Source organism: Neophocaena asiaeorientalis, unplaced genomic scaffold, assembly GCF_003031525.2.
Source record: "Neophocaena asiaeorientalis asiaeorientalis breed wild unplaced genomic scaffold, Neophocaena_asiaeorientalis_V1.1 scaffold606, whole genome shotgun sequence".
Taxonomy (NCBI): Eukaryota; Metazoa; Chordata; class Mammalia; order Artiodactyla; family Phocoenidae; genus Neophocaena; species Neophocaena asiaeorientalis.
Window position 1 is genome coordinate 9,056,331 of NW_020173687.1, and position 15,012 is coordinate 9,071,342.

At 41.7% G+C, this 15,012-nt stretch overlaps 1 long non-coding RNA gene across 1 annotated transcript; it reads left to right on the plus strand.

The window, feature by feature from the left end:
* The first annotated feature begins 4,134 nt into the window (after positions 1 to 4,134).
* LOC112403060 (uncharacterized) lies at positions 4,135 to 7,393 on the plus strand. The gene is made up of 3 exons (XR_003003832.1): positions 4,135 to 4,239; positions 6,620 to 6,827; positions 6,925 to 7,393. It is a non-coding gene; the product is annotated as an uncharacterized LOC112403060 (long non-coding RNA).
* The last annotated feature ends 7,619 nt before the right edge of the window (positions 7,394 to 15,012 follow it).

The following is a 15,012-nucleotide window of genomic DNA, read 5'->3' on the forward strand; positions in this document are numbered from 1 at the left end:
TATTTAATCCTGACAGCAATCCAGTGTGGAGGGAATCACTATTTGCACTTTATGGATAGGGAAACTGAAGTCAGTTCTCTGTGACTTTAAGGCTTATACTCCTAAATTTATGCTATATATATAATCTCACTTCGCACACGCGAATGTGCGTACACACGTACGACTGTGTTCACACTCCCAGAGGCTCGTGTATGTCTACAGATTGCACTCTGGGAAGTCTCAGGTAATGCACAGATGCAGAAATAGTGAATAACCGTGTACTGCAATAACCCTCAGGGTGGCTGTCAACGAGCCTTAATTTAAAAATAAACAAAGTGAAACAAAACATGCAAATACGGTAATAGCTGCATTCTGCATTTACACTTCGTCTCTTTCATAAACAACTCTGAATCCTGAAGCAGAGAAGGGTTTTGTGCTTGGGTGTGTGCAGTCCTCATCGAAATGCCTCACACAGCTTCTGAATCAAAAGCACTCCATGACAGGATGCATTACCTTTTAGCTGCACCCCGTTTGGGATGCCTTTCTGAAGCAGTTATTGGAGGTAGAGATAAAAAGTGAGCGTTTCCGTATAAACTTGTGCTAACTCTTACATTCGCTTTTAATGAACAGGTCATATGCGGTTCTGAGGGTGTCTGCATTTTTCTTCAGACCTCATTTCTTCCCTTCAGCTGTAATGAGAGGGGAAGAGAGAAGCAGAGAGCCTCTCCAAGTCCTGCAACAGTTCATAAATATCTCTTTAAATATGAAACTGTCGAAACCCTCGGTGGCTATTACTTATTTATGAAGCTCCCTATCCAAACTTCTCTCCATATCATGACCACTCTCTGAACTCACACAATGATCTTTCAATATGTCAAACACTGAACCCTCCTCTCTCAAATCCCATCATCCTCTCTCGCCTCTTTGCAATCACCTTTGCATTGGCCCAACTTCTGTTTCACATTCCTGTTTTAATTCAGTGCAGTGTTCAATTTGCCATTGATTCTGCCACATTGCCTGCCCTGGAATCACGCATGAACATAGGAAATCATCCTTAGCACATGCACGTATTTTCTAACCAAAATCCTTTTGTCAAAAGAGAGAAAACCACCATGTGTTACCTGGCATCTACCCAACAACGTACTTTACTAAAAAGTAAGTCAAGTATACAGGTCTCCTTTAAAACAAATTTGTTTGAAATACAGAGAATTATGAGGAAGAAAATTCAACGATCATAAGTACTGTCATCTGAAAATACGTTTACATATTTTAGTGTGTTCCTAGGTGGTCTTTGCCTAAGCATTCTTTTGCACAGTTTAGATTATACTATATGTTGTGTTGTGAATTCTCCTCTTAACAGTAAAATATAAGATTTTCACATATCGATAGAAATGTTTCCTAATCATCAGGAAAGAAGACGCGCAAAGCGGATATGCTTATTAAAATACAAACAAAATAACATAAAAGAGGGCAGAATTCTAATCTCGCGTGCCGCAGCTCGATCACAAGTCAAACGGCATTCCTTCTAGTCGCAGACACGGTGTATCTGGTATGCTCTGGACGCCTGAAGAGCTGAGTGCTGTCCTGAGTATTCACACTTGTTCTGTCTGGTTTATAACCTCTACCGATATTTTGTTTGACTATAATAAATTCCATGAGGGAAGGGACCACATTTGTCTTATTTTCTCTGTATACCCAGTGCCTAGCACAGTGCCAGGCACATGGTAGAGCTTAGGAAGTGTATGTCAAATGAATAAATTATTTATCTTTTTCCTGCCTAACCCTCAGGTGAGTATTAGATGCCAATCAAGTGGCATTGGTATTAGACTCAGAGAACAGGAAAACAAGGGTGTTTCATTTTGTAGTCAACATAACAAGAGGAAAAAGGGATTCCTAGCTAACGTAGCACTGTTGTTTTATTTTTTTTGCGGTACTCGGGCCTCCCACTGTTGTGGCCTCTCCCGTTGCAGAGCACATGCTTGGGACGTGCAGGCTCAGCGGCCATGGCTCACGGGCCCAGCCGCTCCGCAGCATGTGGGATCTTCCCGGACCGGGGCACGAACCCGTGTCCCCTGCACCGGCAGGTGGACTCTCAACCACTGCGCCACCAGGGAAGCCCAGCACTGTTGTTTTTTAAATTATTCTGCCTGTTTAGAGAAATAAATAATTACAAATTCTTTTGCGCATTTCAATATGTTTAATCTCTGAAAGATTGAACCTGATCAGGGAGCCCTTATAAACATAGTAAACTTTCTCAGTTGCCTTTTCAGGAAATTCTAAGACTTCTTCACACTGGGCTGATGGTAATTAATACCATCCCCACTGTGCACCTGAACACTTTATTATTCCACAAAGGAGAAGACAGGAAGCAGCCTTACAAAAAACAGAAAGCAGAATTAGATGACATCATTAAATGTTGGACACTGCACTGAACTTTGGGAGATGCTTTACAAATCTCAGTGCATGACAAAAGTTTTTTGCACAGGACTCCAGATGTAGAAAGAACTGTGGCTCTTTTCCAGACATATTTACCAACTGTGCTTTACTTTTCCCTTTAAAAATAGTAAGGGATGGGCTTCCCTGGTGGCGCAGTGGTTGGGAGTCCGCCTGCCGATGCAGGGGACACGGGTTCGTGCCCCGGTACGGGAAAAAAAAAAAAAAAAAAAAAAATAGTAAGGGATAAAAATAGTACCTACTTCATAGAGTTACTGTAGTGGTAAATTAATTAATATCTTAAAGGAGTAAGAACATTGCCTGGCACAGAGGAAGTGCCCCCAAATAGTAACAATTCTGACCCTTAATATATTCATATATATTTTTATTATTTCTCATTATAATATATATTATATCTAATATAATATGTCTTATATTATGTAATTATATATAAATGTAATATTATATAATTCTAAGTTAAAATATTTTATTGTAGAATTAAATATTTTTAAATTCTAAAAACATTAATAAACATGAAACATTTTTATTGTTGATATTTGGAAAAAACAAAAAAGAGTAAAAAAAAAAAAAAGTCACATTTAACCCTTCACCAAAAGATAACCACTGCACTTACAAACGAACATCTCTTTACTTCAGTAAAAGTAGTGGTTCTAAAATGTTTACAAATTCTTTAACATTTCTTGCCTCAAAACCTGGAACCTAATTTTCCTCATCTTGAATGAGGGCCAGACTTAGTGATTCATTTGTACCCAGTAAGAAGTGGAGGAAGTGATGATGTGCGACTTCTGAGGAAAGCTGAGTCACTGCTAGTTTTGGGTTATCGTTTGGATTGTCACTCTGAGGGAAGCAGGTCACCCTACTGCGAGGACACTCAAGCAGCCTGTGGAGAGACCCATGGCACGAGGAGCTGAGTCCTCCCACAAACAACCAGAACCAACTTGCCAGCCATGTGAGTGACCCAACGTAGAAGGGGCACCTTCCAAACGCAGGCCCAACCACAGCTTTTTTTTCTTTTGGTAGTTTGGCACTTGTTTATTCCAGCCCTTGTGGCCCGTTTGGGGGGTGAGGGGGGAGCAGGCCACAGGAGCCCACAGGGACAGGGGTCTCGTACCCTCTGTGGCTGCTGCCTGACTATGCCAGGCGGGGCAGGGCAAGGACTTGGGGAGCCCCTGGATTCTGCCCGTGATGCAGTCTGGGTGCTCTTCTGGAAGGGCTGGTTTCCGCTGCCCCAGAGGACTAAGCAGCGGGGGAGGCCCTGGTTTCTGGTGGGTGTCACCTGGGGGCCCTGGTCGGGGCTGGACTGGAGGATCCTGGGGCTCCAGGGCCCCAGTAGAATTAAATATTTTTAAATTCTAAAAACATTAATAAACATGAAACATTTTTATTGTTGATATTTGGAAAAAACAAAAAAGAGTAAAAAAAAAAAAAGTCACATTTAACCCTTCACCAAAAGATAACCACTGCACTTACAAACGAACATCTCTTTACTTCAGTAAAAGTAGTGGTTCTAAAATGTTTACAAATTCTTTAACATTTCTTGCCTCAAAACCTGGAACCTAATTTTCCTCATCTTGAATGAGGGCCAGACTTAGTGATTCATTTGTACCCAGTAAGAAGTGGAGGAAGTGATGATGTGCGACTTCTGAGGAAAGCTGAGTCACTGCTAGTTTTGGGTTATCGTTTGGATTGTCACTCTGAGGGAAGCAGGTCACCCTACTGCGAGGACACTCAAGCAGCCTGTGGAGAGACCCATGGCACGAGGAGCTGAGTCCTCCCACAAACAACCAGAACCAACTTGCCAGCCATGTGAGTGACCCAACGTAGAAGGGGCACCTTCCAAACGCAGGCCCAACCACAGCTTTTTTTTCTTTTGGTAGTTTGGCACTTGTTTATTCCAGCCCTTGTGGCCCGTTTGGGGGGTGAGGGGGGAGCAGGCCACAGGAGCCCACAGGGACAGGGGTCTCGTACCCTCTGTGGCTGCTGCCTGACTATGCCAGGCGGGGCAGGGCAAGGACTTGGGGAGCCCCTGGATTCTGCCCGTGATGCAGTCTGGGTGCTCTTCTGGAAGGGCTGGTTTCCGCTGCCCCAGAGGACTAAGCAGCGGGGGAGGCCCTGGTTTCTGGTGGGTGTCACCTGGGGGCCCTGGTCGGGGCTGGACTGGAGGATCCTGGGGCTCCAGGGCCCCCACGCCATTGGGGTGCTCCACTCTCTGGAACAGGATGAGCATCTCACAGGGTGGGGTCTGCGGGAACAGGTCCACGGCCACAGCCTTGACTGGCCGGAAGGGACTGCCCTTCACCCGGTTCCACGGGGCCCTGCAGAGGTCCACACCACCCACATCTTGACTGTAACTTCATGAAGGGCCAGGAGCTGGAATCTCTCAGCTAAGCCACTTACAACTTCCTGACCCAGAAAACCATGAGACAATAACTGTTTATTTTTGGAGTAATTTATCCCACAGCATTAGATAACTTATACAATGACTAACTATAGTCATGTATAATTTCTAGAATTTCTGTTAGTTTTTTTTTTTTAACTAAGCTCCACTGCTTTTCATAAACTTTGATTACAAATTCTATATATGGCTTCATCGCTGTGAATATTTTAACATATTAAATCTTTTTTAGGAAGTTCTATTATCAATGGTTATGGGGGAACTAATTCTGTCACTTTTTGTGTGTTGATTTCTCATGGGGGTTCATATCCAATAGTTAGTGGACTCCACACCCAGGCACAAAGCAGGCTTGGGATGTAGATTTCTTATGGTTGGCTCCATCCATCCATAGCACTGGGTAAACAGTAAATTTCCTTAAGGTTGGCAAGTGGGGGAGTTTCCTGAGTTCTCCTTTTACTACTAATTGGTGGCTTTAGACTTTATGCAACAAGCTTATTTCTAGCTCCTGCTCACCCTGCGGAATTCAGGCCTCATCCCACACACAGACACAAAAATCCCAGCTATAAAGTCTTCCCTAGGCCCCTGTGAGGCTCTCCCACCCTTCCCAACACACAAACACATCCAATTCTGTTCTGTGTTCTCTGAACAAACTCTTCTCAAGCCTCCTTGGTTTCTCCTTCTCTCTGTTGATTATCAGAATATCCCAACTATAGAGCCTCTTCCCCTTTAAAAGTCTTGCATCTCAAAATATTACACTCACTGAGACTTTATTTAATTCTATTGACTCAATATTTTTTATTTAAGCCAAATATAAAATATTCCCAAACGTGTATGCTTACTTACAAACTTCTCTACAAGGTCTGTTTTTCCACAAATACTATTTAACTCTCCTATTTGTCACTTCACGACCACTACCCATGATCTAGTATATTCGTTAATATATTAACACCAAAAATTGTAGCAGATATTCTGTACTATTGACTCAAATGCCCTGGTGGATGAGAGGCAGTGCTTCTTGTCATAAATCATGGTTTACTCTTCAATTTTGATTGTAATAATCTACCTGCTGTGCAAGGTGTCTGTGGCCACGCCATATTGCTGTTCTTTCTTCTTTGGATAAGTGGATGCCTTAGCCTAGTCCTGGACATCTCATAACATGTCAGCTCCCTCCCTGAAGCACAGCTTAGGGGCTGCCACACAACGTGCAGTGGGTCTCAGAAGTACACGGTGAGCACGAGTGTTCCATTTTCATTGAGAACAGCTGCCCATCTGCTGTGGAGAAGAGAGGCCTCAGGGTTAGAAGGGACGGAACGGCTCAGCCTTTAATGTTGTTGCAATATTGTTGACAAGTGCAGCATCATAAATTTGAATCCATTAGCTAAAAGGATCCATAAATATTTGAATAATGGCCTTTTCAGAGTTTTACCAGTCTATCAAACTTGTCACATGTCCACTTTTTACATTTTTCCTACTGCTGAAAAGGGCTGAACTGAATCTCATGTATTTTATCCTCGCTTTCAAAATGGAAATGCTTTGCCAAGCAGAAGTTGATTAACAAAACCACATGAGCATCTGGTGGTGGTAGAGGGTATACTGTCCACTAAACTTTGCTCTCCCCTTCCACGTGGTGGCATCCGGCCAGCCAGGGCTCTGCTTCCTAGCCTTGCATCCAGAAACGGCCGGATGACGTGTTCTGGCCCTTGACATGTGAGCAGATATGACATGAGCCCCATTCAGAGAGGGGTTTTATGGAGCCCATATGTCTTCTCTCTTGTCTCTTTTTCTTGCTAGAAACGGAGGAATCTGAGGCAGTGTATGGTGGAGCCAGAAGCCAGAAGCAACCTTAGATCTCGAAACACCTCCTGGAATAAAGTAATCCACATGCTTACCATGAACACCAAGACTGGTCTGTTGCATGTGTGAAAATGCACTTCTACTGCATTCAGCTATGGAAATTCTGGAATTGGTTTCAGGAGCCAGCCATACTGCACTTAACAAAGTGACCTATTTTAAGTTAAAATAGTAGCAAAACTACTGATTTTGTTTGTTTGTTTTCACTTTGGAATTACAGATTTCTTTGTTGTTGTTGTTTTCAGAAGAGATGTAAATTCTGACAGAGTGACCCCTGAGTATGTTTCCAGAAGGTGGAGTATGGCCTGGCTCTGTCTCGTTTGTATTAGATCATGAGTCTACCGAGACTATCTGTGCAGACACCTTGGCACCAGGCAAAGGCACCAAGCAGTTAAGTACTTAATATGTGTTCTGCCACCTGCCTGTCTGATTCCTAGAGAATTAAGAGCAGCTCTCAATCGACAACTCCCAATAACAGCACGATGAACTCTCACCAGGGAGTTCAGTCTCACACTGTCACATTGGTGGTTTTGATGGTAGATCATTACATGCAGTTCAACCACATTTATAGGCCTTCTCAAGTCTATCCATAGATGAAACATCTCAACACAGCTTCATCCTACATTCCCCTCCCAAACCATTACTGTAAGGAGTAACACTCTACTGCTACCCTCTCTGCCTGTGGGACCATTTTAAAGGTTGACATTCATTGAGTTTTTACAATGTGCCAAGTCCTGTGCTAGATGTGCTATAAAGGTTATTCCTGCTAATCCTTATAACAGCACCGTAAGGTTTCTACAATTGTCTCCAGGACAGGAGACTTAGGGAGGTTAACTAATGTGCCAAAACTTACACAGCTGGTAAGTCGAGAAACAGGGATTTAAATTCAATTTTGCCTTGTTCCAATTCCACAGGCTATGGGAACCTCATAGACAACATTAGGGACATCCACACAATAAACTGATTTTCTAACCCCGGGTTTCTCAACCTTGGCTTATTGAACTTTGGGCCAGATAATTCTTTGTTGTAGGGGTCATCTGGTGCACTGCAGGGTGTTTCGCAGCATCCCTGGCCTCCACCACTAGATGCCAACAATACCTCCCTGGGTTGTGACAACCAAAAATGTCTTCAGACATTGCCAAATGTCCCTAAAGGAGAACATTATCCTCAGCTGAGAACCAGCATCATAGCCTAATGTTAGAAATAGATGTTCATCCCTTAAGGAACTGAGGCAGTACCTTCTTTCTGATTAACAAAATGATGTAAGTGACCATGTCTCCATTTTCACTGTGGCTACCAAGAAGCTCAAAGACAAATTTAAGTTTCAACGATAGCAAATAAGTATTTCCAAAGTCCTGAGCAATTTCCATTCATCCCTAATTCTTCATCTACTCTGTCTTTTCCCCTTCCTTCTTTATTTCTCTACTTATACTTTTTCCCATTATGTACGTCTTTCTCTACTTGAAGTTATTTGAAATACTTCACAGAAGATCCAAGGTAAAAATAAAAAACATTTTTACACCGATTTTGAAATCAACTTGCTTAATTATTTGATCAAAGGTGAATCTTTCTAGGAATGATATTTTTTATCATTTAAACAGAAAACATAAATGTTTTCTCTTTAAATCTTTTCAATAATTCTCTCTGATACTAAAAAAATCAAAGTTGGACTAAGAAACTGAAATTTATTGACATTTTCTGGCTCTCAGAATCATATTTTAAAATGGGTTCAGGCATAGTAAAAAAATAATAATAAAAAGAATAATTTTTAAAAAGAAGCTAGCAAAGCTTTGGAAATTTTTTTTTCTTCCTGTGTTCTCATTGCAAATGCTGAAAATGATTATTTCATTAAAATATTTTTATTACTAGGTTTAGAAGGAAAAGATGTTGTGATAAGATGGATACCTTTCTAAGATGTTTGTCTAAGATTCTGCTACCACCCATGCTCTAAACTGATACACAAAGACAGATCCAGCTAGTTGACAAACTCCACTTTTAGAATTCTACCACATGTTTTCACAAATGAATTTTCCAGTCTGTCAATTAGTGGGGAGATAAAAATTGGGTCCAGAACAAAGGATGACTCAGAGGCTCATTTGGATTTGGGATTTCTGGTTCTGCTTTGACAGATTTGGAAGAAGAGGCAAAACATTTCCTGTAAATACCATCGCCGGGATGGATTCTCACTCGCTCTTTCCTTCATCAAACAGAAATCTATATTGTGCCTTGAGTTGAGCCCCAGAGAAATTATCAATATTCACACATCTGGCACAAATCTGTTGGAAGGAAAAAAAAATCATGATGCCATCTGTATTCCTTCCCTCGTTTTATAGCAGAGCTCCAGTATCCTGTAGTCATTTTGTCACACAGTCTTGTAAATATAAAGTTATATTACTTGGCTTGTTTGAGGACAATGTTCATCATAAGAGGAGGATGAGGAGATGATGTCACTGCCAGGAAAAAAAAAAAAAGAAGAAGCTCGCCTTTCCCAATCCCCCACCTTCCCTGGAGTACGAAGGAGCCAAATTTCATCAAGTTTGGCACAGTTGTGGGAATTAACATGACTGAAATGTATGCCAGATTTCAAAACAATTTCTAACAGTTTCTGTGAGACCGTGTAAGCAACTGAAAATTGACATGTTGTGTTGTGCCCGAGTCAGCCAACTGCTGTCACTGCATAATTAGATTTTCCTGCATGAGAGGAGAATTTTCTTTAAAAAATTATGAAATAAGGCAGAAACTAATATAAAGTGTAAGTGGGCCCGTTATTTGCAAAGAGGTAGCCTTCTGCTGAAGAATGACTCTGGACATACACACGTGCTCCCAGAAGAGGCCAATGGCCCTGGCTTTCTGTGCTTCATGGGCATGAAATGCCCTTTGCAAAGGGAAGAGGATTTTCAGCACAGGCCAGATGGAAGCGGGCCCACTTGGCTGCCCAAGGACTGGCTGAAACCCAGAACTAAGAACAGATTTGGAGCTAATGAATGTATGTTACTTCCTTCTAATACAGGATAATAGATGTGGCAGAATATGTGGGTGTCCCCAATCTTTATTCTCCTGTCTTCAATAGTGACAGTAGTTTTTGTTGAGCATGAGGTCACTCAGCGAAAGACTACATTCCCCAGGCTCTCTTGTACCTCAGTGTAATCATCTAACTGGGTCCTGGCCAATGAGACATAAGCGGAATGTAAATTTCCAAATTCTATGTCATTTCCTTAACAGGAAAAGCGGGTACCCTCCTTTTTCTCCCTTCCTGTCTTCTGAGGGCAGTATGGTCGTAAGCCATCTTTGACCATGAGTTTGAGATTCATACCGTGTGGATGTGGGCTGCTCCCTAGATACAGCAGAGCAATAAGATAAAAAGAGCCACATCCCTGATACCTTTCAGTTGCCATACCAACCTTGGATGACCTCCTGGAATGTTCCACGAGAGAGAGGCCAGTTACTGCTTTGATTAAGCCAGTGTAATTTTGGATGTGTTCTAACGACAGACTTTTCTGTATCCTAACCAATATTGCACACTTGGAGATGAACTTCAGAGTTTATAAGAGCTCTTGCAGGCAGGAGAGTGTTTATACCCCTGGACACGTGTAGTATCTTTGTTTCCTAACCGTCCCCTTCAAAGTAGATACCCTTTTCCCAAATGACCTTCTCTCTCTGAAAGGTAAAACATGACTCAAAATATCATTCATTCATTCATTCATGATGAGGTGATTACAATTATTATTACAATTTTACAAAGGAAGAAACTATAAGTTAGAGAAGTGTAGTAACTCTTCCCAAATTACACAGCAAATAATTTGTTTTTTCACATCATTGAAATAAAGCAGTGGAACCAACACTAGAACTCAGGTCTGCTGACTTCAAAGCCAGTGGTTTTATTTTTTTTATTTTTATTTTTTTTTAACATCTTTATTGGGGTATAATTGCTTTACAATGGTGTGTTAGTTTCTGCTTTATAACAAAGTGAATCAGCTATACATATTCATATGTTCCCATATGTCTTCCCTCTTGCGTCTCCCTCCCTCCCACTCTCCCCATCCCACCCTTCCAGGCTGTCACAAAGCACCGAGCTAATATCCCTGTGCCTTGCGTAAAGCCAGTGGTTTTAAAATCTCCTTTACTCCTCAACTATATTTTATATAAGGTTTCTTTGAATTGAATTTCTGAGTAAAAGTTTCAGTGTGTTTGCAAAAAAAAAAAAAAGGTTAATCTAAAAAATTAAATTAAAAAAATCTTACGTAAAGATTTTTTTCTTGTGGCCAATAACAGACACCCTTAACTCAAACTGGCTTACTTATTAATGGGGCCTTATTGGCGTATGTAACTAGAAAGTCCACCGCCAGGACTAGTTCAGTTCTGGCTTGATCCTGGGCTGGAACAATGTCCTCAAAACATAATTCTTGCCATCTCTTACCACAGCTATTCTTCAAGTTGACTTCACTCCCAGGTTCCATATGATATTTCACCTTGTTTAATTCCAGCAGAAAGGAGCCCTACACTACTTGGTCTGATAGGTTTATGCGCTTGTCTGTCAACTAATAACTACGTGTCCTAGAGGATTCAGGGCTCTGATAGGCCAGACGTGGATTACCTCATAAATCCCAACCAGGCCACAGACTCTTAAGAGTGGAGGAAACATGGCTCTCAAGAGAGCCCTGCCCCAAAAGAAAAGGAAGTGTATATTGGATAGGCAACAACAACAAATACTCACTGTGCGCCTCTTTACAGACTCAAAGCTGCCCTATCACAGGAATCTGAACTTACGTCTTATTACGCTTTCCAAACGCTGGCCTAAGCTATTGCTATTTCTCCATAGTATCCTTCACTGATTCCCAGTCCTACCCACATACTCACAAAGTATACACAAACGGTACACACACACACACACTCATACACACACCATTCATTCCTCTGCCCAGTGCTGTTCTGATTTCCCTAAAAACCACTTATTTTCTGGAGGCAGCCAGCACTTCCAAGGGTGATACTGCACCATGGTGCTGGACTCAGATTACTAGTATTTGTAGTCCAGATCTATAATCTCAAGCAAGTAACCTTAGTAAGCCTTGATATCTTCATGTGAAATGAAATCACAATCATTCCTACCTCATAGGGTTGCTACGAGGATTAAAGAATTCATATAACACTCTAAGCACACGATCTAAACTCACAGTATGTGCTAGCCAGTACAGGTGGTAGGTCATGGAGGCCCCCTCTTTAGTTCTCCTTCCTCTAGGGAGCCTTAATTTCTCTGAACAATCTGGCCTAAACTGCCCTTGTTTGAATTTCCATAATACTTAGAATTGATACAGTATGTATTGACTATAAGGCATACATCATCTGCAGTGATAATCTGTCAGCCCAGCAGTCCAATCCCTGTGACAGAGGTTGTCCCCATTCTCACACTGGGACTTTAACCCCTGTTGAAGTCTATAGATCTGGAGTTAGACAGACCAGGGTCTAAGTCGGAGCTTTACTATTTACTAGCTATGAGATCATGGGCAAATTATTTAATTTACATAAACTTCAGTTTTCTCTTCTGCAAAATACAGTTGATGTCAAACATAAACCAGGCAATAAATATATACATAGTACTTTAGTGTGGTTCCAGACACATAGTAGGTGCTTAATAAATGGCAACCGTTGTTCTATATTACACGTAGTTTCAACCTGCTTCAGTGCTTCAATTCTCCACCTTAATCATCCTAATAAATGGTCATGGAATTCGTTTAATTGATCTAAAGACCTCTTCTATGCGTGACCGGATCAATCCCCAGACATATTTTATAAATACCATTAGTCTACATGGTCATATCAGAGTAGAAGTCACACTCAGATTGACTAAAACATTCTAGCAGTCAAGTTCAGAACAGGGATAATGACAGAGAACTAAGAAAGACTGAGTTCCTCTTACGAACTGAAAACGCAATCGAGATTAATCTGATCATCTCATTTGTTCTTCCAACAATCTTGGATAACAAAACATCCTAGTAAGCAGTGGCTTAAAACAACAAAAATGTTATCTTTTCACAATCTGGTAGGTGGCCTGTAGTTTCTCTGGTGGTTTTATCTGGCATTCATACAACTGCATTCAACTACACAGGCAGGTGTGTGTTCTGTAATGTTAAATTGGCCTCACTCATACATCCAGCAGGTACTGCTGGCTGTCAGCTAGAGCACCTTGGTTCTCCTCCATGTGTTCACTTATGTAAGCCAAACTGGCTCTCTTGCAGTATGGTGGTCTCAGGACAGAGTTCCAACAGGGCAAGCCCCAATGGGCTGGCTCAGTCTACACAACCCATCACAATGGGCAATGATGTTCCAGTGGCCAAAGCAAGTTACATGGCCAAGACCAGAATTAATCTACTCTGTCTCTTAATGAGAGGTGTAGCAAGGAATTTATGGCCTTTTAAAATCTGTCACAGAGAGTTTAAACAAGGTAGCATGTGGTAACCAAGTGGCAGAGTTTAGAATCAAATTCAGATCTGAACGTCCCTGTACTCTTTCCAATATATCAAAAGGCCTCAGAACAGTCCAAGAATGATGGTTTTCCATAATCACTCAGATTTATACTTTCTTTCTTGTAACATAGATTAGAGTCCTTACCAGGTAACAGCATCATTTCTAGCTCTGGGGTAGAGCAGTGTACAAGAAAAGCAAAAACTGGGCCTTCAGAAAGCTAAGAACATGTAACAACGTCAGATTAATAGGATGGGGGTGACCAGAGAAGGGGGAAACTCTAGATTGATCGGCCAGGAAAGGCTATTCTTGGAAGACGTGAGACACGAATGGAGAAATGAAGGCAGCTATGGGAAGACGATTCTAAGGAAAGTGTCCAGGAAATGTAAAATCCCCAAGGCAAAAAGGAGCTTGGTGTTGGAAGGGCAGAGATGAAACAATGTTTAGAGCAGAAAGGGCAGAGGAAAATAGTAGGGGAAGACTTGTGAGAGGCGGAAACTACAGTTTATGGGATCTCAGAGGCCATAAAAAGGTGTTTGAATTGTATTTGAATTGAAGCAGGAAGCAACTGGAGCATCCTGGGCAGGGGACCAGTGTGATCTAGTTTATATCTGATCTGGGTGACCCTTGGTGAGACACTGTAGTTCTGGCCACCATGTGGTATGGAGACTAAACAGCAGCAAGAGGGGAAGCAGAGCTCAGCTGGAAGGTTAAGTGCTGACAGTAGCAATGGGCACGGAGAGAAGAGGAGGTTCTGTGATGTGCTTTGGTATAGGGTTTATAAGACTTTCTGGTGGATTTCCTGTGGGATGGAGGTTAGTAGAAACAGAAAACTATAAGTAGGATTGAGGATATCAGCGAACACCACTCACCAGGGCCACAGGTCATCAACAAAGCATGAGCCTACTTAATCTCGAAACTGAACGTCTTTGTTTCACTTAGTTTTCAAAAAGCACGAATAGGAGTCTCTTTAAAAATTATTGTCAAGTTCATACAAGTGTGGTAGGTGAAAAGGACAAAATGCTTTAATGATGTCCAAAGGGAGGAAAAAGGAGTCAGAAATGGATACTTTCTCTCTGCTGAGAATGCCTTAATCCAGTTCTCCCAATCATGTTCTCGGATTAGAATGCAGGCACTCACCAGTAAACTACAAGGTAGTCAAATCCAACAGTGAGGGAAGAAGAGATGAACATCGTGTTGTCTCTACGGACACTTAATGGATGGCACGTTCAGGTACAGTGCAGCGATCGTGGCCTCAGTGCTGCTCCTCAGTAAAACTGAGACACATGAGCTCCTCCCTAAACTGCTTTCCAATCCCTATACCCGCCCCCCAAGGAAATGTATATACCTTAGCCTCAAAACGCTTAAATTAACCCATATCGTTCAGGGGGCACCTGCACCTTGTCAAGGCAAGAGATCTGGATCCCCGTTTTATCTAATGAATGACATCCTGAGACTTAATTCCCTGTTGTCTGCATATTTTTCCTGCATAAAGCTCCCCAAACAATAAACCATCTTTTCTGTCTTGTCCATCACGTATGGGCTCATTACTTCACACATCATAATTATAATCAACGAACAAAACTCAAGGAAAAAAAGCCAGACAATGAAATGGTACTTTTTCCTTAACATCAGTGCAACGTTATGTGATTAAGCGTGTAACAGTACGGATGGGTGCTTGGGATGATTTCTATGTAGCTCTTTTACATTTTGCAGATTTTCTGAACGGGTCCAACTACCTAAGGAGGGGGAAAAAAAGCTCTTTTTACCTTTAAGACTTTGAAGTCTGATTTTTTAAGTGCACAGATAAGTTTAATGCCTAAATTGAAAAATGAGAAGAATACCCGCAGGGAAAAAGGAGCTTATTGCTGCCT